We start from the raw sequence: 27,643 nt of genomic DNA on the forward strand, positions 1-27,643 counted from the left end.
ATACATTCATATTATTGGGCGATCAACATCACCATTTATCTTTCTAATTATTTTCTACGTTTTAAAACTGTAACTCTGTATCCTTTAAACATAACTTTCCTTTTTGTTCCATAACCACCTGAAAAGCATCATTACCCTCCCAATTTCTATGGTTTTGACTACACTAAGTACCCCATATAATTGAAATAAGTAGTTGTATTGTTATGACTCACTAAAAGTCACAAAAAATGGCATTTTTGGTAGCTAAATTTCCTCAAGATTCATCCATGTTGTAGCATATTCCTAGATCTTTTCCTTCTTAAGGCTGAATAATATTGTATTATATGGGTATACCACACTTTGCTTATCCAGGAACTAGTGGATGAACACTTAGGTTGCTTTCATATTTTAGCTACTGTGATTATTACTGCTCTAAACACTGGAGTACAAATATTTCTTTAAGACCCTGATTTCAACTCCTTTGGGTATACCTCATAGTAAAATTCCTGGATCATGTAGTAATTCTATTTTTCAATATCTGAAAAATTGCCATACTCTTTTGCAAAGCAGCTGTATCATTCTACATTCCCACTGACATAGCACAATGGTTCCAACTCCCTCACATCCTCACCAATACTTGTTTTCTGCTTGTGTGTGTGTGTGCTTGTGTGTGTATGCATGCACACAAATATATAAACATGCATTTAGTCATATGGAACATCTATTCAAGTGCTTAGTCATTTGTACATCTTTTTGAAGAACCATCTATTCAAGTCTTTTATCCATTTTTGAATCAGGGTGTTTGCTTTTTGTTGAGGTGTAGGAATTCTCTGTATATTCTGAATAGAAATCTCTTGTCAGATACATGGCTTTCAGATATTTTCTCCCATCTTGTGGGTTGCCATTTTATTCTGTTTACATTTCTTTGATACACATTTTTTTTAAATTATGTACTGCAAATTTTTAATTTTTTTGTTAGCTGTACCTTTGTTGTTCCTTCGTTTCATATTGAGGAAAACACTGCCAAATCCAATGTCATGAAGCTCTTGTCCTGTGTCTTCTTCTAAGACTTTTTATTTTATTAGGTCTTATATTTAGTTTCTTGATATGTTTTCATTAATTTTTGCATATGATGTTAGGTAAGGGTCCATCTTCCTACTTTTGCATGTTGACAACATGACTTCTCAGCACCATTTGTTGAAAATACTATCCTTTCTACTTTGAAAAGTCTTGGCAACTTGTCAAAAATCATTTGGCCATATATCAGGGTTTATTTCTGGGTGTTCTATTCTATTCTATTGGTCTTGAATAAGGGAGAAAATAGTATAACCTATCCAGGTTGATGAAGAACATAAAGAAAGACCAGGACTGAGAATTAGGAGGGCAATATAAAACAGCAGGGAGTAAAAGACAGTGTGAGAGAAGATCTTGTATTTGCGAGTTCATGGAAATAGGATCATGCTAAAACCACTAAACGCCTGACTTTGAACAATACGGTAAATGTGCTAGCAAGAAACATAACACTTACCCATCTCTGGGAAATATAGTATGGGCATAAAGATAAACTACACACAAATATATTAAACAGGGAAGAGTTTTCACGGTGTGAAAATATTGTGGGATTTGAAATACAATTTACTTCTGTTCTACCATTGTCTCTAAAATTTATCAAAGTGTATATACAAGCAATTCCAATTCTGGTAATGTGCTTGACAGGTTTATATATGAACTCCAGCAGACCAGTAAATGTACATTCATAGTAGGACTCTTCCCTAAACCAAAAAACAAAACTCAAAAACTGGAAAGACTAGAGTTCACTTTGTCAACACACATACAGATGCAATGATGGTTAACGGTCCAAAAACAGAAAGTGAGCATGGGTGCAAGAGGTTAATCCCCAGGCTGGGGTGGGGTGCAGAGTTTGAGGGTAACACAGGTAGAAAAGGCTTTTGTCCTATCCTTGAGTTTTGAGGTATGGAAATTCACAGGTCACTACCTTCATTTCAAAATGAATGAATGCACTATTCAATTTCCTTAAACAGGCGAAGTAAACATGAGTGATAATAAATTTCAAACTGTCGCTAATCAAATAAGATACTAAGAAAAATTAAATAATATGATTTAAGAAAAAAGTGGACAGATTGTCCAAGATGGTAGCATTCAAAGACCCAGAGCTTGATGCCTCTCATGGGCACACCAAAGTCACAACAGTTTACAGAACAGCAATTGATGAAAAAGGCCGGGACCTACCGTAAAAGATGTTTTACAGCTAAAGACATAAGGAAGGCACCTGGACAAGACAGGAAGGAAGGGCAAAATCTCAATAGAGTCAAGACCCATACCACCAGGTGGGTGGCCCACAAATGGGAGAATAATTACAATTTCAGAGGTGCTCCCAGGTAGCAAGGGGTATGAACCCAACATCAGGCTCCCAAGCCCAGGGATCCTGTTCTGGAAAGAAGAGCTCCTAGAAAGTTGGGCTTTGAAGACCAGTAGTGCTTATTTTCCAGAGAGCCAGAGGGTTGTGGGAAATAGAGATTCCACTCTTAAAAGATGCTCACAAAATCCCACATGATCCGAGAATCAGAACAGAAGCAGTCATTTGAAAGGATCCCGGGTCACACCTACCTCCTGATCTTGGAGAGTCTCCCAGAGAGGCAAGAGGCAACTACAGCACAGCCTCAGGGACAGAGACACTGGCAGCAGCCATTCGGGGGAGCTCCTTCTACCTCGTGGACACTGGTACCAGCAAGCATAATTTCAGAATCCTCCCTCTATCTTTTTAGCCTCAGGACCTAGCCCTACCCATTTCCACCAGACTATAGACACAAGTACTAGGATGCTGCAGGCCAAGCAACTAACTGAGCAGGGGCATAGCCCCACCCACCAGCAAACAGGCTGCCTTCAGACCCTCTCAATGCACAGCTGCCCCTGGACATGGGCCCAGCCACCAAAAGCCCCAGGACCAGCCTCCACACCTCAGTGGACAGGCACCAGCCCCAGAGTCCCTGGCCCCTCTGACAAGTGAGCCTACTCTGGCCTTGGAGTCAGCCTCACCATCGGCAGGTGACAACTGCACAGGGACTGGATGGAGCTTGGACCTACCCAACAGCAAACCTGCTCTAGCATTGGGATCAGCCTCATACACCAACAGGCACACACCAGCTCCAGGAATACCACAGCCCAGCAGCCTGTGTGACCAGAACACTCACTTACAGGCCAGAAGCAGCCATGGACTCAGCTGGGTCCTGACCCTGCCCATCAGAATGCCAACACAAGATTAGGGACACCCCAGACCCTGCAGATAGCTGTGTCAGGAACAGTGATCCAACACCAACTCTGCGACTCCTGGGCCCTGCAGCCAGAACTCAGGCCCTGTCTCTTCCTCCCAGTAGCCAGCATAGCCCCAGGACCAGTGACTGGGCACTAGCCCTGATATCACATGGACTGCAGTTCTACCCATAAGTGAACCAGCACTAGATTTGGTGTCCCCCAGAGTTGTGCAGCCAGCTGCCTTATGACTTAGTCTCACCAAGCAGCACAGACAGCCTCCATACAAGGCAGAGCCTGGCAAACAAGCAGTCTGGGGGCAGCCAAGCCTACCAGACCACCCACAGTAGTCAGCCCACCACAACAGAGGAGCCCAAGCAGCCCACATAGGGGGTACACCTAGAACATATAGTTCTAGTGACCAGGGGACACTGGGCTGCTGGGACACATAGGACCTCTCCTACAAAAGGCCACTTCTCCAAGGTCAGGAAATGTAACGAACCTACTACATACATAGCAATAAAAACAGCAAGATAAGAAAAATGAGGTGACACAGAAACACGATCCAAATGAAGGAACAAGATAAGAACTCAGAAGAAGATCTAAGTGAAGTGGAGATAGCCAATCTACTCAAGAAAGAGTTCAAGGTAATGACGGTAAAGATGATCAAAGAACTCAGGAGAAGAATGGACGACCAAAGCAAGAAGTTAGAAGTTTTTTAAAAAGAGTTAGACCATTAAAGAACAACAAAACAGAGATGAGGAATGCAATAACTGAAATGAAAAATACACTAACAGGAAACTACTGTAGACTAAATGATACAGAGGAATGAATCAGAAAACTGAAGGACAGAGTACTGGCAATCACTGAAGATGAACGGTAAAACAATAGATTAAAATGACATGAGGAAAGTTGAACAGACTTGTGAAACAACATCAAGTGTACTAATATTTGCATTATACTGGTCCCAGAAGCAAAAGGGAAGAGAAAGCAGTGTAGAACATACCTGAAGACATACGAGCTGAAAACTTCCGTAACCTGGGAAAGAAAACAGACATCCAAGTCCAGTAAACACAGTAAGGCCAAAACAGGATCAACCCAAAGAGGACCACACCAAGACTCACTGTAATTAAAATGGCAAAAAAAAATAAAGATAAAAAGACACTATTAAAAGGAGCAAAGGAAAAGCAACAAGTTACAAACATGGGAACTTGCATAAAGTTATCAGCTGACTTTTCAGGATAACCTCTGCATGCCAGAAGGGAGTGGCATGGTATATTTAAAGTCATGAAAGGGAAAAGCCCATAACCAAAACTACTCTACCCAGCAAGGCTCTCCTTCAGACTTGATGGAGAGATCTAAAGTTTTACAGAGAAGCAAAACTAAAAGAGCTCAGCATCGCCAAACCAGCTTTATGAGAAATCTTAAAGGGGCTTTTCTAAGTGAAAAAGAAAAGGCCACGACTGAAACATAAAAATTAGGAAAGGAAACTTACTAAAGGAAAAACCTCATTGGTTAAGGCAAATATTCAACAAAGGTAGTAAATCAACCATGTACACAGCTAATAGGAAGGATGAAAGAAAACAGTAATAAAATCATCTATATTCACAATAAGAAGTTAAGGGACACACAAAACAAGTAGATGTAAAATATAAGGTCAAATTCAGTAACTGTGGGGGAGGAGAGTAACAATGCAGGGTTGGTAGTGTCCATGTGAAATTAAGAGCTCAGCAACTTAAATAATCACACACACACACTCACACAAAACTGAAAGAAATCCAAACATAATATTAAAGATAGTCCTCACGTCACAGATGAAGGGAATAAACGGGGAAGAAAGGAACACTGAAGAAATTAAAGAGGGATTCTAAAAATACCCAAGACAAATGAAAATGAACACACAATGATCCAAAATCTATGGGACACAGCCAACGCAGTTCACGGGGGAAGTTATAGTGATACAAGCTTATTCTTAGGAAACAAGAAAAATATCAAATCAACAACCTAACATTATACCTGAAGGAATTAGAAAAAGAAGAAAAAACAAAACCCAAAGCTGTCAGAAAGAAAAATTAAGAAAACTATACCGTATGCAATCACATCAAAAAGAATAAGATACCTAGGAATAAACACACCTAAGCAGGTAAAAGACATGTGCTCAGAAATCTATCAGCCATTGGTGAAAGAAGTTGAAGGCAACACAAAAAGATGGAAAAACATAGCATGTGCATGGACTGGAAGAATTAATACTCTTAAAATAACCATACTACCAAAGACAATCTACAGATTTAATGCAATCCCTATCAGAATACCAAAGCATTTGCACAGAACTTGAAAAAGTAATTTTAAAATTTGTATAGAAACACAAAGACCCCAAATAGCCAAACAATCTTGAGAAAGAACAGAGCTGGAGGCATCATGCACCTTGACTTCAGACTACACTGCAAAGTGACAGTAATCAGAGAGAATCGTACCAGAGCAAAAACAGACACAAAGATCACTGGAAGAGAATAGAGATCCCAGAAATAAGCCCACACACTTATATTTAATTGATTTATGACAAAGCAGGCAATATGGAGAAAAAACTGTCTCTTCAATAAGTGGTACTAGGAAAACTGGTCAGCTACATGGAAAAGAATAAAATTAGATTATTTTAGCACACCATATATAAAATAAATGCAAAACTGAATAAACACCTAAATGTAGGACCAGAAACCATAAAACCCCTAGAGGAAAATATAGAACATTCGTCAACATAAATGATAGCAACAGTTTTAGGTTCAGTCTACTAAGGCAAATGAAACAAAAGCAAAAATAAACAAATGGGACTTCACTAAACTTAAAAGATTTTGCACAGCAAAGGAAACCAAAGACAAAATGAAAAGACAACCTGCTGAAGGAGAGAAAATATTTGCACATGATAAGAGGTTAACACCAAAAAGATGACTAAGCAAGGGTTCATATCTAAGCTACAGAAACAGCACATACAACTCAATATCAAAAAAACACCCAAAATCTTTTTTTTTTAAAAATGAGAAGACCTAAATAGACATTTTTCCAAGGAAAAAATACAGATAGACAGCCAGAACTCACAAAGATGCTAAACATAGCTAATCGGCAGTAAAATGCAAATCAAAACTATGAGATATATCACCTCAGTCTTGTCAGAATGGCTGTCATCAAAAAGATCACAAATAACAAAGGTTAGTGAGGATGTGGAGAAAGGGAAACTCTTGTACACTCTTGATGTGAATGTGAATTAGTGCAGCTACTGTGGAAAGCAGAATGGAGGTTCCACAAAAAACTAAAAATAGAACTACCATAATATCCAGCAGTTTCACTCTTGGGTATATCAGAAGAAAACAAAAACACTATTTCAAAAAAATAACTGCACCCCAATGTTCATAACAGTGTTATTTGCCATAGCCAAGATATAGAGTCAAACTAAGTGTTCATCAATAGGTTAGTGGATAAAAAAGATTTTTTATGATGACTTCAGCAAAAAATGAAATTTTGCCATTTGCAAGAACATGGATGGACTTGGAGGGCATTATGCTTAGTAAAATAAGCTGCAGAGAAAACTAGCATGGTATGTTATGAGAAAACAAGCATGGTATGTTATCACTTACACGTGGCATCTGAAAAATTGAATACAACAACAACAAAAAAACAGACTCACAGATTAAAAAACAGACTAGTGGTTACCAGCAGGGAGAGATAGGGTGGAGGAGCAAAATAGTAGTAGGAGATTTTGAGGTACAATCCACTATGTATAAAATCAATAATCTACAGTGGTGTACTGTATAGCATGGGGAATATAGCCACTCTTTTATAATAACTATAAATGGAGAAGAACCTAAACATTTATGAATCACTGTTGTACCTCTGAAACTAATATAATAATGTAAATTAACTATAGATCAATAAAATAGAAAGTAAGAAACAATAAAGGGGAGACACAGATTATCAGATAGAAATCAATTAAATAAACACAAGTTTTGGAAATCAAGGAATTAAAACACAACATATAAGACACAACATTGGCATTTAAAGTGTACAATCTATTCATTTAAAAGAAATCATTTAAGTGGTAAAAAATGGTACCCATTCTCACAATTTTGTACATCTAGGATAAATTATTATTTACAAAAATATGTTACAAATATTCACTCAAAAAGAAAGAGAAAATTTGGATAAACCCATTTTAGTATACAAAATTTAATATCAAAGTCTCTATGTAAAATTGATTTGAATAAGTTCTGTTAGCCACTTCTAGTTTCTTTGTGATGTAAAATCTTTTAAAGCATAAAAATCAGCCTTTCTACATTATTCCATTAGACATACATGGAAGTTAAAAGAAATGAGAAGACAGAACAATCAACCAGGAAGGTGAATTTACTGAGAAACAGTCATTCGTTCTCCCTCCTCCTTTTCTTTTCCTCCTTTTCCAGGTCTCTTTCGGTTCCAATCAAGAGAAGTCTTGAGAGTTCTGAGAATATTTCTTTGAGGGCTTCAAATCACCATACCTACATCCTCTGACACTACACACACGGGAACAAAAATAAACCTCTGCTATCTACTCATGTAGGGGGGATTCATGCAAAATTAACTCCTACATGGAGACCAACAGGTGAGTTTTCTACCTGTTCTTTACAATGTCCTTCCATTATAGTAAATCCCACACATTATGAGGCAGAAGTGGTTACGTGAGCTTTTCCTTGAAGTCAAAAATCTTGCATTCATTTCAAGCACCTGGTGATCATAGGGTACAGCCAGGGAAGGTGCCATCCCCCCTGGGGGTGGGGGGTGGCGGTGAATGGGCTCCCACACCCATGCACCTCCTGATGTACAGATTCTGGAGAAACGAAGGGTGATCACACCGCAGTCAGCCTGTCAGGCTGTCGGGCCACTGGGCAACCCGACCAGCCTGGAAGTGTCCCATCAGTTGCTGAAAGCAAAACTCTGTCCCCCCTGTGAAGTCAGGCAATTTGGGCCAGAGAGTCAGAGGATAATCAAATCAGAGATTCAGAGGATAATCAGATGTAATCAACTCCTCCTCTCTGCTCACCTCCTTGGGGTTACAGCAACCCCATCTCCAAACCCAAATCTGACCCTGGAGTGCCAAACTGGGAGTGGCAGGTGGGCTCTGCCGGTGCTTCAGCGCCCTCTGGAGGTTGTCTGCTCTAATGGCAACTCTCAGCCCTTCCTCCTCCTCCTTCCCTAGTCCTGGGGGCTGCCTTGGCCTCCTGCAGCTGCTAGCCAGATTTCATTCTTCTTTTTTCTCCAATTACAATGAAGTGTCTTACAGAGGTTTGGAATCTCTTGAAGAAGGAAGATCTCTTAGTCAATACACCTTAACTGTGAGAAGTTGGTATCAAGAATGAACCTGAAATACTGTATTTTTCTCCTGATGATTCCAAGGAGAGACAGCTCAAGTTTTCTAAAACATAACAAGAACCAAGGTAAATATGATATTCTGAGCCAGAGATGAAAAAGCAGTTTTTAGCACCCCTTCCTCATGTCATTTAACTGGGATTTAAATCAATCAACTGCCATTGGTTTTTAAATCACATGACCCAATTTTAAATCAATCAGCTGCTTCCCTGTAACTCACGTGACTTGGCTTTGAATAGTAAGAAATGCAGAGGTATAAAAAGGATGTTCTGAACAATAAATGGAAAACAACATTTTAGAAAGTTTTTTTCTTTTCGAATGGACCATTCATTGCCTACAGAGTAAAGGATTCTCTTGTGGATTTCTTGAACTGTAAACACATACAATGTCTCCGTTGGCTTGATTGACTTAGATTTGGGGTTTTTTGTTGTTGTTGTTGTTGTTGTTAACATATTTCTTGGAGTATAATTACTTTACCTTGTTGTGTTAGCTTCTGCTGTGTAACAAAGTGAATCAACTATTCGTATACATATATTCCCATATCCTCTCCCTCTTGTGTCTCCCTCCCACCTTCCCTATCCCACCCCTCTAGGTGGTCACAAAGCACTGAGCTGATCTCCCTGTGCTATATGCAGCTGCTTCCCACTAGCTATCTATTTCACCTTTGGTAGTGTATACATGTCCATGCCACTCTCTCACTTCATCCCAGCTTACCCTTCCCCCTCCCTGTGTCCTCAAGTCCATTCTCTACATCTACGCCTTTACTCCTCTTTAGCGACTCCTGCTAGGGATGGATACTTCCTTTTATGCTCAGGGAAATCCCCTAGTTTGAATATGATTTGAGTTTGATCCTGTGAAACCATCAAAACTTCCCACCAGAGATAAATGAGGAGATTCTGGCCTTTATTAGTATGCACAATGAACACGGGTGTCCTGGCTGTACTTGCCAACCCTCCTATTTTACCCACCTATTTTTATCCACCTTCCTCCCTGTGAGTACCTTTGACCAACCCTGAGCTCAGACTCCTGACCTATTCCAGTGACTTTGTCAGTCTTTCCTTAAAAATGGACAGGTAATAGAATGAATTTAACCTTGAAGCAGCAGCTCAGTAAGGGAAATAAAATCATCAGAAGTTATCTAATCACAGCCACAGCCATCCAGGCCTCTGTCTTATCTGCTGGGTCATAAGAATGGTACCTTCCTAAACTTGAAGGGCATCCAATCAAATAAGTAAAGGTGTTGCTCACCTCTGGCTCTTGGAGGGATTGCTAGGCAGTCTACCCAGTGTATACTAACTGCAAAACACTGTCATGGTTTTGAAACACCTATGATCCAGGAAAGCTTTTTGGGGTGCATGGGGAAGGTTTCTTTTTGACATCAAGCAAAAAATAAATCACCAAGCTCTTTGAGCACAGGGGTTCTTAAGAGGGCAGTAGAAGGAAGGAATGGGCAGAAAAGATGATCTCCAATGAAGTGAAGGACATTTTTCCAAAAGAGTAGGATTTAGTCTCAGTTTAAGGAGAACACTTTTAAATAGCTGGGACAGCTCCAAACTGCAGTTTAGGGAATGAGTGCTTCAAAAGAACAGTGCTTTAAAAGTCCTGGCAAGGCAGCAAGAGGATGAAGAGTTGGTTTTGCATAGTTTTGAACACAGGAGTAAAGAAGCAGAGGCATCTCTGACTAAAAGGCCCTGAGATCCTATGGCATCAATGGGTCAGTTGCAGGGGCAGGGGGTGTGGGGGGCGATATTTCTCTCTCAACGTCTCCCAGGGCAGCCACCCCTCCCTACCCCACGCCCCCACTCCCTTCACCCTTCCTCCCTCCACTGTTGGGTCCCCAGGGACAGCACTTCTTAAGCTGGAGTTCTCAGGCACCATCTCTGCGGTCTGGATTCTTCCTGGAGCCTGGCAAGTTCTGGGACAGGAAGGCAGGTCTGCAAGGCCGCTGCGGTGCCGTCGGACCTGGAGGCCTGGAGAGGAACTGGAGCCCTGAAGCCCACCCACGTCCTTGAAGCCGAGGGAGGAACACATCCTCCTAACAGTACTTCTCAGGGGTCAGTGTGCTCCCCACCCGACGGTGATCCATACTCACTTGAGGCAGCAAGCACTGCCTCTAACTGGCTCCCTCGATTCCGCCTTAAGGGTCCTCGCACATGAGTGATAGCGCAGGCCCCGGATCTCTTTAGTCAGCTGAGGCCAGTGCTGCTGGGATCCCTCCAGTCCCATCCCCCAGCCCCTCCCTCTGGGACTGTATCTAATAGAAGAAAGAGCACAGAGGAATTGGCTGAATCAAGGGACCTGGGAGCCTGGGTATGAGTTTGAACACCGAGAAGCTAAGGCGCAATTACATATTATTGGAAATTCTTGTGGGGTGTGTGGGGAGAGGTTAGGAGGCTGAGAGGCTGAGTCGACCTGGTGAGTCCAGCCCCAGGACACCACACAGCCCCGCCCCCCTTTCCCTGCCATCAGACAAGGGGTGCCGCAACTCCAGCTGGGACTCTGCACTTCCCCCTCCCTGATTCTCCAGAAGAGCAGGTGGCCCCCCTCTGAGGGCAGGGGCAAGACAACGGACCAAGTCCCCCTGCACTAAGGCGCTACTGGAAGCTCTTCCTGAACAGCAGTGCTGGCTTGGAGCGAACCCGTGCACCGCCAAAGCTGGTCTCGTCCTGCAGCTGAGGGACGCAGGCTTTACGTCAGCTGCCTTGGCTTTAAATCAATCAGTTCCCCCTTTAAGTCAGGTGACCCGACTTTAAATCACTGTATGCCCCTCAAGCCTGTAACTTCAAAAGTTGGGAACTTCACTTTGATCCCAGCACCTCACACAGCTGAATGCACACTGTAGTCACCCCCAACCCTGGCTTAGAGGCAGGATATAAGGTAAGGGGATGGGCGTGCACACATGGTGATGAGGGTGTACTTCATGTACCAGAAGGGTCCAGGTACTCTGGGTACAGCAAGCAGTGCACGATACAGCAGCTCCCTGGCAAAGCTGGTGATGCACAGGGGGAGCAGGCACACCCAGGCATGCAGAGGTTCCAGGGCGGGAGCTGGGGCACAGCCAGCCGGGAGGGTGTGAAAGCGGAGGATCTGAGCCTTCTGGAGAAAGGCAGACACAGAATATGGATGAGAAACAAAGACCAGATGAAACATGGATTTGAAAAACACACCCTGCTCTTGAAATTGGGGTGGGGGGCACCCCAGATTTGAGTCTTCTTACTCCCCAGTAGCTAGTGCTTTGGCATTTGCCCAATTACTTATAAAATGTGACTGATAATATCTAACCCATAGAATACAGCATTTGGAGTGGTTTGCGTGTTTATGTTTCTATAGGGGAATAAACTTTTCTACAAGAAAAATGTATTATTTTCTGAAATAAATTAAAACCCCTTTTGAAAAAGTACTATATCGGACTTCCCTGGTGGCACAGTGGTTAAGAATCTGCCTGTCAAGGCAGAGGACATGGGCTCGAGTCCTGGTCAGGGAAGATCCCAAATGCCGCGGAGCAGCTAAGCCCATGCGCCACAACTACTGAGCCTGGAGGCCACAACTACTGAAGCCCGCGCGCCTAAAGCCGGTGCTCCATAACAAGCGCAACAAGAGAATCCACCGCAATGAGAAGCCCGCGCACCGCAACAAAGAGTAACCCCCGCTCACTGCAACTAGAGAAAGCCCACACGCAGCAACGAAGACCAAACGCAGCCAAAAATAATTAAATTAATTATTTAAAAAAAAAAAAACTACTATATCCTTCTATACATCTTCTCGGGGAAGAACAGAGGGAAGGAGTGGGAGAGTGAGAAAGACCAATACTTAGTGCACATCCCTGATGCAGGTGCTCTGCTGGCTCGGATAGTTTTATCCCCACTTTACAAAGGAGGAAGTAAGCTCAGAGAGGTTTAGTAATTTTCCCAAAGCCAAACAGCTATTGAGTGGCAGAACCAGGATCTGAACCAAGTCTGTAACCTTCAAAGCCTAAGCCCTCATCACAACAAAACTCAATTAATAGTTACATTTATCGAATTACATTGCAACCTGGGGAGTTCTTGGCTCAGTCCTGAATAAGAGTGAGAAAGAAAGAAATAGCATTGCTCATCCAGTCAACCAAAATTTTTTTTTTATTTTTTATTTTTTTAATGCTATTCTTGTCTGCTTACATTCTTTTTATGTATGTATGTATGTATGTATGGCTGTGTTGGGTCTTTGTTTCTGTGCGAGGGCTTTCTCTAGTTGTGGCAAGCGGGGGCCACTCTTCATCGCGGTGCGCGGGCCTCTCACTATCGCGGCCTCTCGTTGCCGAGCACAGGCTCCAGACGCGCAGGCTCAGTAATTGTGGCTCACGGGCCGAGTTGCTCCGTGGCATGTGGGATCTTCCCAGACCAGGGCTCGAACCCGCGTCCCCTGCATTGGCAGGCAGATTCTCAACCACTGCGCCACCAGGGAAGCCCAACCAAAATCTTTGAAGCAGCTGCTAGATGCCTGGCCCTGTTTGGAGTTCAGCAGTGATCAAGACAGAAAGAGTCCTGCTTTCATGAACCATGTAGTGGGGAGGAGAGACAGGTGCAACTTGGGTGAGGGATTTCACCTTGCTGGGCCTCTGTTTTCTCATCTGGAAAATGGGATGGGTGTTTCTCATTTTCTGGGATTGTCCAGCCCTCACATTCTCTGATTCCATAAGAAGCATTTGTTTTCCTGTTTCTTTAAAATTCAATCAGGCCATGAGCTGTGATGAATGTCGTTAGCTGCTCCCCAAATCACTCTATTTCCACCCATTTCCTGTGATCAGGTCTTTCCCCCAACATGACTCACAATCAATCAAGTCACAGAAGCTAAGGGGCACCCAGCAGAAGAATTCCAACCCTGGCTTCTCAGGAGCTCTGCGGTCTACCTGGCCAGGTAAACTTCACTCACCTGGCACAAGGTGGCCATCCCTGGTTTCACCTCAACATGATCTCAGGCACAAACCTCCTTGTTTTTCCATTTTGTCTTTAAGTTACTTGCTGAAACAACTGCACAAATATGAAAAAAATATAAAATCAGGCATCCTCTGCCCTCAGTGCCTACTAATAAATGATTTTCTGCCACTTTAATGATAAAGATACATTTCAGCATTCCGCTGCCCTTATTATTTTTCATTTTGTTGATATTTCTACTGAATACATCTTTCAATATTTTAACAATGGAACATGTATTTAGGTTGTTCCACACACAGCCTTTGGTGGTAAGGGTTTTGTTGTTATATTTCTATTATGTTTCCTTTAAAAATCATTATCCTGTTTAAATGGATTACGTCAATTTTATAGGCATTTATCATATGATATTGATGAAATTAATACAGAGGGCAGTAGTACAAATTGATTGGAATTGAGAGCCTCCATTAGCACAGTTAAATATAAATATTATATATATATATATATATGCCAAATTACATGCTGAGTGAGATTCTCCTACTCTTTTTCACTCTCTGCCCCTCAAGCCTGTGAGAAATGGAATATTTCTTGCCATATCAGTAAAAAAAGGATGTCACAGTCATCAGCACTTGCAGCCCTCCAATGTGAGCCGGTGGGCCCTGAGGAACTCAGGATATGCAAATACAGAATGCTGGCCCCAGAGAGCTGAGGTGCATATCAAAGGAATGATTTCAGTGAGCCCAGACGCTTGCATCTTCCCATACAAAGAAAAGCGCTACATTCCTCACCTTGGGAGAGCTGGTTTTCCTTAGTTAACAATCACCTTTTGATGTTCCCCATTACCTGCGCCATTCCCTCCCCTGTCCCCTCCCCCCGGTACTTTAGCTCAGGGAGGAAGGAGCGCAGAGAGACTCGGCTAAACAAGGGGCCTGCGAGCCTGGGGATGCGTTTTCAGCCGCTTTCCCCGCAGTCAGGAGGAAGGGCGCTGACGCTCCAACCGGACCCTGCGCCTCCCTTTCCCCGTTTCCCCTCAGGACGCTCAGGCCGACCCACTCCCCACGCCCACCAGGCCCCGCGAGCCAGGCCGAGGGCAGGGGCGAGAGGAGGGACCGAAGTTCCCCGGGACCAGAACGCTGGGGGCCGCTCTTTCTGCACAGCAGCGGCGGGTGGCAGCGAACCCCTGCCCCTCAGAAGCTGGTCGTGCACTGACGCCCGGGCACCGGACCAGGAGGAGGGTCGGCGCCCACTTACCCGGCCCGCGGTCCCCAGGACTGTCGCGGCTTCGGCCGCCGGGGCCCCTCCAGAGCCGGCAGCCTCAGTGAGGCCGCCCTCCCCTCGGGCTCCGGGGCACTTCAGTGACGGCGGAGGGAAGAGACCCCGAGCCGGGAGTTCCAGCTCTGCGGAAACGCGGGCTCCGTTCTGGGCGAGGAGGTGGGACCGCTCTGCCCCGAGGCCTTCCGGGAGGGAAGGCGGCGCCGGGGGAGGAGCCGCCTGGAGCCTCCAGGAGCCCCCTTCCGGGGGTCCTGGAGAGGCGGCCCGGCCTGGGGGCCCCGCCCACTGTGGCCGCAGCCCAGGCCTTTTTCCTGGAATCCTACACAAAAAAGAAAGATACACAGTCTATAGTAAATATTCACAAATGATTGTTGCTGCTGTGCTTACTATTCTATTAAAGGTGTAAAATCCATAAAACACTTCAAGTTCAAAGTTAAATATGAATTTTTACCTTTCTAATTATGTCTCTGCTATTCCCAACTGTGGTTAATGAATCAGAGACTGTGGCATCACTAGTTAAAAATGAGCTTGAGGAAAAAATAGAACTCAGGCCCACCAGACCTACTGAATCACGATCTGCACTTTTACAATCTCCCCAGTGTACTTGTGTACCCATGAATAGTTGAAAGGTACATTTCTACCTCGACATGTCTTTTCTGTCTGAGAAATACACACATTTTATCCAGTTGGATATAAATAAAACACTCAAAAATGCATATGCCTGTGTTGAAACCATCATTTTATCATTTCTTTTCCAGACAAGTATAGTCTCTACACTGGTTTTGTGGATCACATGCCATACTCTTTTCTTGTAGTTAGAAATAAGGTAGAGAAAGTTACTTTGTAAATATATATATATATATATTAGTGGATAATTGAAGACAGTCTTCTAAATTAAAACCAGTTCTCTTAACTTGCTGTTTTCTTCTTGGGTCACATTATGAACTCTTCCCGTGGCCACATGGCATGTGTACTTTTAATTTCAGGGACTGCTGCCATTCCAGGACGTGGCCATAGATTTCTCTCAAGAGGAGTGAGAATGCCTGGACCAAGATCAATGGGAATTGTACAGGGATGCGATGTTAGAGAAGTATAGGAACCTGCTCTCCTTGGGTGAGGATATCTTCCTTCCAGAATTCCTTATCCAACCACAGGGTTTAGAGTCCTTCATTTGTAGAATGTCTCCTGGAATCTTCTGCTTCCTACAATAGGGTTTCAGATTGCAATGTTTCAGGAAAGATTGGGAGTTTGTGGGTATAATTTATCTTATTCTTTTAAAATTGCAGCCCATTACTGAGACATTCAAATTATTTATTAAAGAACCACCATGACCATCAACATCATCAATTTATATATTATTGCCCCAATGCTAGCCTTAACCGTGGCTCTCACAACATGAATTCCTCTTCCCATATCTTATCCACTAATTAATATAAATGTAGGCATACTATTTATATTAGCCATATCAAGCCTAGCCATTTATTCCATCCTCTGATCTGGTTGAGCTTCAGATTCAAAATACTTACTCACTGGAGCTCTAGGGACAGTAGCACAGACAATCTCATATGAAGTCTTGCTGGCAGTTATTCTATTCTCAGTCCTAATGCTAAATGGATCATTTACACTTTCAACAGTAATTATTACACAAGAACACCTATGACTAATTTTCTCCTGACCCCTACCCAGAATTTGATTATCTCTGCAGTAGCAGAAATCCAATGAAGCCCCACTTGATTTAACAGAAGTAGAATCAAAACCTGTATATCTCTTCAATGTAGAAAATGTAGCAGGCCCATTCACCCCGTCCTTCCTAGAGAATATGTCAATTTCCTTATAACAAACATTTCCACAACATTCTATTTTTAGGAGCATTCGACAATCCCTACGTGCCAGAATTAGATACAGCCCAAGTCATCATTAAAACACATCTAACAATCTCCTTTCTATGAATTCGAGCATCCTACCCACAATTTTGATATGATCAACGTATACATCTCTTATAAAAATTTTTTTACTACTAACATTAGCCCTATGTATATGAGAGTTTTCACTACCTGTCATCATACCAGGCAACCCACAGCAAACTTAAGAAATATGTTTGACAAAAGAGTTACTTGGATAAAGTAAATGATAGAGGTTTAAATGTGCTTATTCCTGGAATTGAACTTATTTCTAAGAATTTTACATTCTCCATGCTACCACATTACACCACAATGCTATATAGTAAGGTTCTCTAAGAAAGCTTCAAGGCCCATACCCCCAAAATATTGTTGTATATCCTTCCTGTACTAATAAACTCTCATTGTTTTTACTATCATTCTACTGACCATTATTTCAGGAAATATAATTGTAGTAACAAGCTCACACTGGCTAATGGTATCCCCATTCTAATAAAAAACATGAACCCATAAGCTACAGAAGCATCCAACAAATATTTTCTAAAACAATCCACCACATCAATACTACTTATAATGGCTATTATCATTAATCTAATATACTCTGGTCAAAGAACACAATGAATTACAAAAATCTTTAATCCAGCAGCATCCACTATCATGACAATCGTCCTTGTCACAAAAGTAGGACATTCCCCATTTCACTTCTGAGTGCCCAAAGTAACTCAAGGCATTCCATGAACAGCAGGCCTGATGCTATCAACATGACAAAATTGCACCCCTATCAGTTTTATACCACATGTCACCATCCATCAACCTAAACATACTGTTAATCATGGTGATATTATAAATCATAGTTGGACGCTGAGGCAGACTTAGCCATACTCACCTGGAAAAAATTACAGCCTCCTCATCAATTGCCCATATAGGATGAATAACAGCTATTATAATGTATATTCCAAGTATAACAATCCTAAACATACTAATTTATATCATAACAACACTATCTTCTTCCTATTTATACCCAGATCATGTACTACAAGGGTATCATTATCACACACATGAGATAAAACACCTCCCATCAGGATCCTTATCCTCAGCATTATAGTGTCATTAGGAGGTCGCCCACCATTATCAGGGTTTTGACCCAAATGAATAATTATCCAAGAGATAACAAAAATGATAACATCATTCTACCAACACTAATAGCCATCACAGCAGTCCTCAGCATATATTTCTACTTGCAGCTAACATAATCCACATCACTAACTATATTCCCTTCATTAAACAACACAAAAGTACAACAATTTGAACATACAAAACAAATAACTTTCCTATCATTACTCATCATAATAGCCACACGATTACTACCCATAACACCCATCCTATCAGTGCTGGACTAGGAATTTAGGTTAGTTTAGACCAAGAGCTTTCAAAACCCTAAACAAGTACAATTTACTTAATTTCTAAAAATAAGGACTGCAGGACTTTCTCCTATATCAATTGAATGCAAAGCAAACATTGTAATTAAGCCAAATCCTTACGAGATTGATGAGTTTTAACCCCAGGAAATTTTAGTTAACAGGCAAATCCTCTAGTCAACTGGCTTCAATCTACTTCTCCTGCCTTTGAGAAAGAAAAAAGAAGAAAAAAAAAAGGCAGGAAAATCACCGGCAGAATTGAAGCTGCTTCTCTCAAGTTACAATTCAATTTGTTGATTCACCACAGGGTTTGCCAGAAAGAGGGCTCAATCTCTGTCTTTAGATTTACAGTCGAATGCTAGCTCAGTCTTTTTTTTTTTTTTTTTTTAATTTATTTATTTATTTTTTATTTTTGGCTGTGTTGGGTCTTCGTTTCTGTGCGAGGGCTTTCTCTAGTTGTGGCAAGCGGGGGCCACTCTTCATCGCGGTGCGCGGGCCTCTCACTATCGTGGCCTCTCTTGTTGCGGAGCACAGGCTCCAGACGCGCAGGCTCAGTAGTTGTGGCTCACGGGCCCAGTTGCTCCGCGGCATGTGGGATCTTCCCAGACCAGGGCTCGAACCCGTGTCCCCTGCATTGGCAGGCAGATTCCCAACCACTGCGCCACCAGGGAAGCCCTAGCTCAGTCATTTTACCTCTGTTCATACACTGCTGATTATTTTCAATAAATCACAAAGATATCGGCATTTTATCTTTACTATTTGGTGCTTGAGCTGGAGTAGCAGGCAGCGCCTTAAGTATATTAATCCTGGCTGAGCTATGCTAACCTGGAGCGCTACTTGGAGATGCCCAAATCTGTAAGGTAGTCATAACAGTCCCTGCACTTGTAATAATTTTCTTTACAGTTGTACCCATTATGATTGCAGGGTTTGAAAACTCATGTGGGCCACTAATAACTGGGGCACCTCAGGTAGCATTTTCCCCAATAAATCATATAAACTTTTGACTACTTCCCCCATCATTCTTACTCCTACTCCTATCACCAATAGTAGAAGCTGGTTCTGGTACAAGTGGAACCCTATATTCAGCTCTAGCCTGCAATCTGGCCCATGAAGGAGCCTCTGTCGACCTAACCATTTTCTCCTTACATTTAGCAGGTGTCTCTTCAATCCTTGGTGCTATTACTTTTATTACTATAGTCTTTAATACAAAACCAGCAGTCATATCCCAATACCAAACACCAGTATTTGTTTAATCTTTCCCAACTATAGCCATATTACTATAATTACCACTCTCAGTCCGAGCAGCCAGAATTGCCATACTCTTAAGAGACAGAAATCTAAACACTACTTTCTTTGACCCTGCAGGAGGAGACTGAATCCTATACCAACACCTATTTTGACTCTTTGGTCACCCTGAAGTCTGTATTCATGGCCTACCAGGGTTTGTTATAATCTCACATATCATTACATACTATTTAGGACAAAAAGTGCCTTTCAGCTATTTGGGACTAGTATGAGTCATGTCCACTGGCTTTTTAGGATTTCTCTTGTGGGCCCATCATATGTTTACCATAGGGATAGCTGTCGACTCAGGAGCATACTTTGCATCAGCTACCGTAATTACTTCTATCCCTACAGGAGTAAAAGTATCTAGCTGATTAGCAACTCTTTATTTAATTTTTCTTTCTCTTTTCTTTTTTTTTTTGGCTGCGTTGGGTCTTGGTTGCTGCACGTGGGCTTTCTCTGGTTGCGATGCGCGGCCTTTTCATTGCAGTGGTTTCTCTTGTTGCAGAGCACGGCCTCTAGGCGCGTGGGCTTCAGTAGTTGTGGCTTGCGGGCTCTAGAGGGCAGCTCAGTAGCTGTGGCGCACCGGTTTTTTGCTCCGCGGCATGTGGAATCTTCCCAGACGAGGGCTCGAACCCGTGTCCCCTGCATTGGCAGGCGAATTCTTAACCACTGCGTCACCAGGGAAGTCCCTGGTTAGCAACTGTTCACGCAGGTAATATTATATGACCTCCCACTATATTATGAGTTTTAGGCTTTAGTTTTTCTTTTTACAGTAGGTGGTTTGACGGGAATCATCTTAGTCAACTCATCCCCAGACATTGTCCTCCAGGATACATACTATGTAGTAGCACACTTCCATGACCTAATGTCCATGGAAGCAGTTTTCACTATTGTAGGAGGCTTCCTACACTGATTCCCACTATTCTCAGGTTATACAGTTAACTCAGCATGAGCAAAAATTCACTTCACAAGTATATTTGTAGTAGTAAATATGCCTTCCTGCAGCACTTTCTTGGCCTCTCAGGGATGTCACTACGTTAGTCTGAGTACCCTGAGGCACACACCACATGAAATATTTTGTCTTTGGGCTCATTCATCTCAGTAGCAGCAGTAATGCTAATAATCTTCATACTTTGAAAAGCATTTGTGTCTAAACAAGAAGTCTTAGCAGTGGAAATTGCTACTCCTAACCTAGAAGGGTTACACGAATGCCCTCCACCATATCCTATGTTTCAAGATCCTACCTATGTAAATGTAAAATAAGGAAGGACTCAAGTCCTTCTCAACCAGTTTCAAGCCAACACCATAACAATTATGTCTTTCTCAATAAATGAGATAAAAGTAAAAAGTGATGTAGCTTTGTCAAAGTTAAATCATAGGCTAAAATCCTGTATATCACTAAGGCATATCAATTTCATCTAGGCTCTCAAGATACAACATCACCGATTATGGAAGAACTTTTACATTTTCATCATCACACATTAACAGTGATTTTTAAAATAAGTTCTCTAGTCCTCTATATCATTTCACTAATATTGACATCTAAACTAACTCATATGCATACAATAGATGCACAGGTAGAGAAAATGTGAACAATTTACTAGCCATTATTGTAATCTTAATTGCCCTATCATCATTGTGAATCCTTTACATGACACATGAAATCAATAACTCTTCCCAAACCATAAAAAAACTATGGGTCAGTAATGATACTGAAGCTACAAATACACAGATTATGAAGATTTAAATGTTGACTCCTCTGTAATCCCCACATCAGAGCTAAAACCAGGAGAATAATGACTAATAGAAGTCAACAACCGAGTAGTTAGAGATAGTCATTGGATATTAGTTTCATCTGAAATTGTTGTACACTCCTGAGTTGTTCCTTCTCAGGCCTAAAAAGAGCTATCCCAGGACGCCTAACTTAAAGAATCCTAATACCAACAGGACCAGGCCTATGTTGTGGACAAGAGAGCTCGTTTTCCTGAGTTCAAAGACAGGACAGAGGGATATGGCTGAGATATGGGGTGAATCTGGAGCCCATGGGGATGCACTCTCCAAGCTCCAGGATAGGAATGGGGCCTCTAGGGTCCCAGGCCACCCACCACACCCTCCCGAGCAGGATCTGGCCAACATTCCCTGTCAGTGATGAGGCAGCCCTAATACTTGTCACGCCCCGATGTTGTGTCCTATGTGGGCCCCATGCTCTTGGGACCACACCCCACACTCTGCAGGTCCATGCTACAGGGTCCTTCGTGCCTCAGGAGTAGAGACCACACAGCAAGCAGTTCCCTCCCCAACCAGCAGGAGGAGGGGAGGAGAGCAGGGGCACCAGGGGAATCTCACTCAGACAACAACACCCCAGGGGTGCCAGCGGGGACAGTGATGATGCAGATGAGGCACACACCAAGAGATGGGACCAGAGGACCCAAAAGGCAGCTGGTCAGGTCCTGGCTCATCTGCACCCCGGACACCTTTGTCCCTCATACACCCCCTTCCTCATACACCCTCTCCTTAAATGCAGATTCTTCAGATGCAAACAGGCAGAGCTTCAGACTGAAAGTCAGCTCTTCCAAAATGACCCATCAGCAAACACTGCAGAATTCCACTCCCTGTGCTTTGTGGCTGCTTCCCACTAGCTATCTATTTTACATTTGGTAGTGTATATATGTCCATGCCACTCTCTCACTTCATCCCAGATTACCCTTCCCCCAACCTGTGTCCTCAAGTCCATTCTCTATGGCTGAGTCTTTATTCCTGTCCTGCCCCTAGGTGCTTCATAACCATTTCTTTCTTTTTTTTTAGATTCCATATATATGTGTTAGCATACGGTATTTGTTTTTCTCTTTCTGACTTACTTCACTCTGTATGACAGTCTCTAGGTCAATCCACCTCACTACAAATAACTCAATTTCATTTCTTTTTATGGCTGAGTAATATTCCATTGTATATATGTGCCACAGCTTTATCCATTCATCTGTCGATCCTGCCAACACTTTTACTTTACTCAATTGAGACCAATGTCAGACTTGTAAGGTAATAAATTTACGTTGTTTTGAGTCACTCAATTTGTGGTAATTCGTATGAAAGCAATAAAAAACAAATACAGAGGTCCTACAAGAGCCAGGCTATATATTTATATTTAAGTATTTCTAAAATGAATTTAACCTTGTGATTGACATCAGCAGCAGCTTCCAAGGGATCCCACCACACACCTGAGGCAAAAGCAGCCTAATAAAGAAGCAGTGACAGCAGCAGGTCACTGCCCCACACTTGGGGTAGAGGGGGATTTGATCTACTGTAGCAGCAGCATAGCCTGAATGGGAATGCATCCTCCTGTGGCACTAGTCCCATCAACATTAGTCTAATCTGCTAGCATCTGCTGTGCCAACAGGCCCAACATATACAAACCCTCCAACTCAGTAGCATTAAGTGAGCCAGGCTCAGTGTTTCCTGAAACTCATATCCAATGGCACTGGAAAGCCCAGATATCACCTACTGTTATGAAAACGTAAAAAAACAATAACAGAAGACTGGGAACTTCAGAAAGAAAAGGGGAACAATGGAATGGGTGAAAACAAATGGGATAAATATAAGAGACTATCATTAGCCTCATGAGTTTCTTAAATTCCGTATGATGGTCAAAGCAAAAATTATGACACCATCTGATGTGGTTCTCAACGTATATAAAGGAAATACTACAGAAAACCATACTTTAAAACTGGGGACTATTAAGAGACCTAAATGGAAGTAAAATTTTGAAACTTCACTTGAAGTAATAAAACACTGATTCCAGTAGGCTATGATAAGTTACATATGTATAGTGTAATGCCAAAAGCAACCACTAAGAAAACTATACAAACAGTATACACAAATGATTATAAATAAATTAGCTTAAAATGCACTTATTAAAAAATGTTTAAGTAACCCACAAGAAGGCAAAATAAGAGAAACACAGGATTGAGAAACTAAGGTAAAAGACAAAACAAAAAATAAAATGGTAGACCTAATCTTTAACATAGCAATAATTACATTAACTGTAAATGATCTAAATAACCAAGTCAAAGACAGAGATTGGAAGAGTAGATGAAAAAATCACAAGCATGATCCAACTATATACTGTCTATAAGAAGCTTACTTTAAACATCATGATATAGGCAGTTGAAAGGAAAAGGATGAAAAAGATATATCATATGAACATTAATCAGAAAAAGCAGGAATGGCTATATTAATATCACATAAAGTAGATTTCAGAGCAAAGGAAATTATTAGGGGCAAAGAGGGTCATTACATAAAGATAACAGGAATAATCCACCTAGATGACCTAGTGATACTAAATGTGTGTGCACCAAACAACAGAACTTCAAAACACATGAAGCAAACACTGAAAAAGGTAAAAGGAGAAAATTTTAAATCCACAATTATTATTTGAGACTTCAACACAGCAATTTATAGAACTACCAGAGAGCAAAATCAGCAAGGATATGGAAGAACTGAAAACATCATCAATCAACAGGATATAACTGACATTTAGAGAACACACTCAATAAAAGCAGAATACATATTCAAGTGTCCATGGAACATTCACTCATATACCATATACTGGGTGATAAGAAAACATTAGCAGATTTAAAAGAATTAAAATCATAGAGAGTATGTTCTCTAGCCATAACAGAATCAGACTAGAAATCAATAACAGAAAGACAACAGGAAAATCTTCAATCACATGAAAACTAAACATCACAATTCCAAATAACTCATGGGTAAAAAGTCAGGGAAAAATGTTTAAATGCATAGAATAAAAGAAAATGGAGATATAACAGATCAAAGTTTGTGGAATGACGTGAAAGCAATGCTGAAAGGGAAGTTTATAGGACTAAGTTGGGAAAGAAAATATGTCAAAGAAATAATCTAATTTTCTATATTAAAATAGTAAAAACGGAAGAGGAAAAAACACTAAACAAGCAGAAAGAAGGAAATAATAAAGATGAAACAAAAATCCATGAAACTGAAAACAGGAAAATAAGGGGGAAAAAAAATCAATGAAACAAAAGGCTGGTTCTTTGAATTAAACAATCTAATCAAGAAAGATGTAGCAAGACTGATAAAGATAAAAAGAGAGATGGCACAAATATCAGATATCAGAAATGCAACCAGGGATACCATGACATATCCTGCAGGTTAATAAGGGACAAGTTATTATGAACAAGTCTACACTATAAATTCAAAAATGTGGATGAAATGGACCAATGCTTCTACACCCAAAACTACCAAAACTCAGCCAAGATGAAATAGATAATCTCAATTTTCCTGTAACCATGAGAAACACTGATTTTTCATTTAAAAACTCCCAAAAGAAATATTCAGGCTTAGATGTTTCACTTTTACCCAAGACGTAAAGAATTAACACCAATTTTACATGACTTGATAAGAAATAGAAGTAGAGGGAACAGTTCCTAATTAATTTTATGAAGCCAGTATTACCTTGATACCAAAACCAGACAGGGATAGTATAGAAAGAAGAAAACTACAGACCAGTATTTTTTATGAAATTGGCTGTAAAAATCCTCAGCCAAATATTAGCAAATTAAATCCAGAAATATATAAAAAGAATAATATACCATGACCAAGTGGTATATATTCCAGTTATGCAAAGTTGGTTAAATATTTGAAAATCAAACAATGTAATCCACCATATCCAATCGATTAAGGGGGAAAAGTCACGTGATCCTATCCATTAATGCAGAGAAAGCATTTGACAAAATCCAATCCCATTCATGGTTTTAAAAAAAGAAGATAAAAAACTCCAAGCAAACTAGGAATAGAAAAGGAACATACTGAAACTCATAAAGATGATCGACAAACAACCTATACCGACATTATATTTAACTGTGAAAGACTGAATGCTTTCTCTGTAAGATCAGAAACAAGGCACCGATATCTGCCCTCACCACTTTTATTAAATATATTACTGGAGGTTCTAGTAAGAAAATAAAGCAAAAATAAATAAATACATAAATTTAAAAGTTAAATTCTTAAAAAGTTTATTTTAAAGATAAAAGGACTATTCCTACTATGTTGAATAGGAAGGAATATATCCTACTGAATGCTGAATAGTAATATATCCTATTATATTGAATAAGGAAAACTAAAACTGTCTATATCTGAAGATGAGATGATAATCTAAACGGAGAAAATACCAAGGAATCCACAAAAAGCTTGAGAAATAATATTAGTTTGTAAATGTTTTAGAGTACAAGATCAACACAATTTTATCAAATTATATATTAATAACAAATGTGTAGAAGCTTAAATAAAAATATGTGATGCCATTTACAACTGACCTAAATAAATACTTAAATATAAGCCCAATAAGACATTTATAGGACCTCTACACTGAAAATTACAAAATGCTGATGAAGAAAATTTTAAAAGTCCCAAACAAATAGGGAGACATACCTTGTTCATGGATTAGAAAACACAACATACTAAAGATGTCAATTCTCCCCAAGTTAAGAGGCTTAACACAATTACTCTTAAAATGCCCTCAAGGTTGTTGTGGATATAGACAAGCTTATTCTAAGATTTATATGGTAAGAAGAGGCTGAAGAATAGCTAAAACAATTTGTAAAGGAAGATTAAAATGGGAGGAATTAATCTACCCAATTTCAAGATTTCGCAGTAATGATGGAGGGTAGATACATAGATCAATGGAATGGAACAGAGAACCCAGAAATAGACTGACATAAATACATTTAACTGGTTTTTGACAGCAGTGCAAAAGCTATCAAGGAAGAATAGACTTTTCAAAAAATGGTACTGAAACAGTTGGACATCCCTCGACAAAAACAAACGAACAAAAAATGAACCTTAACCTAAACCTTACACATCTTACACAAAAATTAAATCAAAGTGGATCATAATCTTAAATGTAAAAGCTGGACATTTTTAGAAAAAAATAATAGGAGAAAATCTTTGGCATCTAGAACTAGGTGAATAATTCTTAGACTTGACACCGAAAGTATGATCAATAAAAGCAAAAACTGATAAATTGGATCTCATCAAAATGAGTTTAAAATGCTTCATAGAAGATCCTTTTAAGTGGATGAAAACTCAAATTACACAGTGGGAAAACATATTTGAAAATCCCATATGAGACAAATGACTTGTATCTATAATATACAAAGAACTCTCCAAACAACTTAAAAAAATCCAACTAGAAAATAGGCAGAAGACAGGAACAGACATTTCATGGAAGAGAATATACACATGGCAAAGAAGCACATGAAACGATGTTTAACATCGTTAGCCATTAGGGAAATGCAAATTAAGACCATAATGAGATATCAGAGAATAACTAAAATTAAAGTATAGTGACAACATCAAATGCTGGCGAGTACGTAGAAAAATTATATCACATCACTGGTGGGAAAATAAAATGGTTTAGCCACTCTGAGAAACAGCTTGACAGTCTCTTTTAATCCTAAAAGTAGATTCACCCTACAATGCAGTAATTGTACTCTTGAGCATTTATCCAAAAGAAACAAAAACTTAATGAAGTTCCCACAGAAACTTACACATAAATGTTCATAGCAGTTTTACTTCTAATAGCCAAAAACTGGCAACTACCCAAATGTCTTTCAATGGGTGAATGTTGAAACAAGTTGTGATAAAATCTTATGATAGAATACTACCGAGCAACAACAAGGAACAAATTATTAATATATGCAAAAATTGAAATGAACTTCAAGGGAATGATGCCGAGGGAAAAATTTTAAAAAGCCAATCTCCGAAGATTAAGTAATTCATGATTATGTTTACATATTATTCTTAAAATAACAAAACTGTGGAGATGGAGAACAGATTAGAAGTTGCCAAGGGTTAGAGATGGGGGTAGAAGGTACAGCGGGGGAACTTTGTGAGGTTTTTGTGGTCCCAGTACAAATAATACAGCAATCTTGGTTTTAATCCCTAAAGATTTTTAAAAGCAATTCCTAATAAGAGGTGTCCAGATATTTAGCAATGGCAGCAGATTAGAGGTATAGCTCCCCAACATGACAACTTCGAAAGCGATCTATACTATCAATACTAATTTAATGCATATGTTAATTTTAAAAAGGCCAGTCACAATACTTAAATGGTACATATCTTAACGATATTATTCTGGGTATCCAGCTATACCAGATGGACTAGCAGGATTTTCTGTACATTCAATCTT

General features: G+C 40.7%; 1 long non-coding RNA gene across 1 annotated transcript; it reads right to left on the bottom strand.

The window, feature by feature from the left end:
* Positions 1-12,998: 12,998 nt before the first annotated feature.
* Positions 12,999-15,137, bottom strand: LOC133083955 (uncharacterized). The gene is made up of 3 exons (XR_009699332.1): positions 14,802-15,137; positions 13,552-13,649; positions 12,999-13,338 (listed from the first exon to the last, which is right to left on the bottom strand). It is a non-coding gene; the product is annotated as an uncharacterized LOC133083955 (long non-coding RNA).
* Positions 15,138-27,643: the final 12,506 nt, after the last annotated feature.

This window comes from Eubalaena glacialis, unplaced genomic scaffold (genome assembly GCF_028564815.1).
Source record: "Eubalaena glacialis isolate mEubGla1 unplaced genomic scaffold, mEubGla1.1.hap2.+ XY scaffold_939, whole genome shotgun sequence".
Classification (NCBI taxonomy): domain Eukaryota; kingdom Metazoa; phylum Chordata; class Mammalia; order Artiodactyla; family Balaenidae; genus Eubalaena; species Eubalaena glacialis.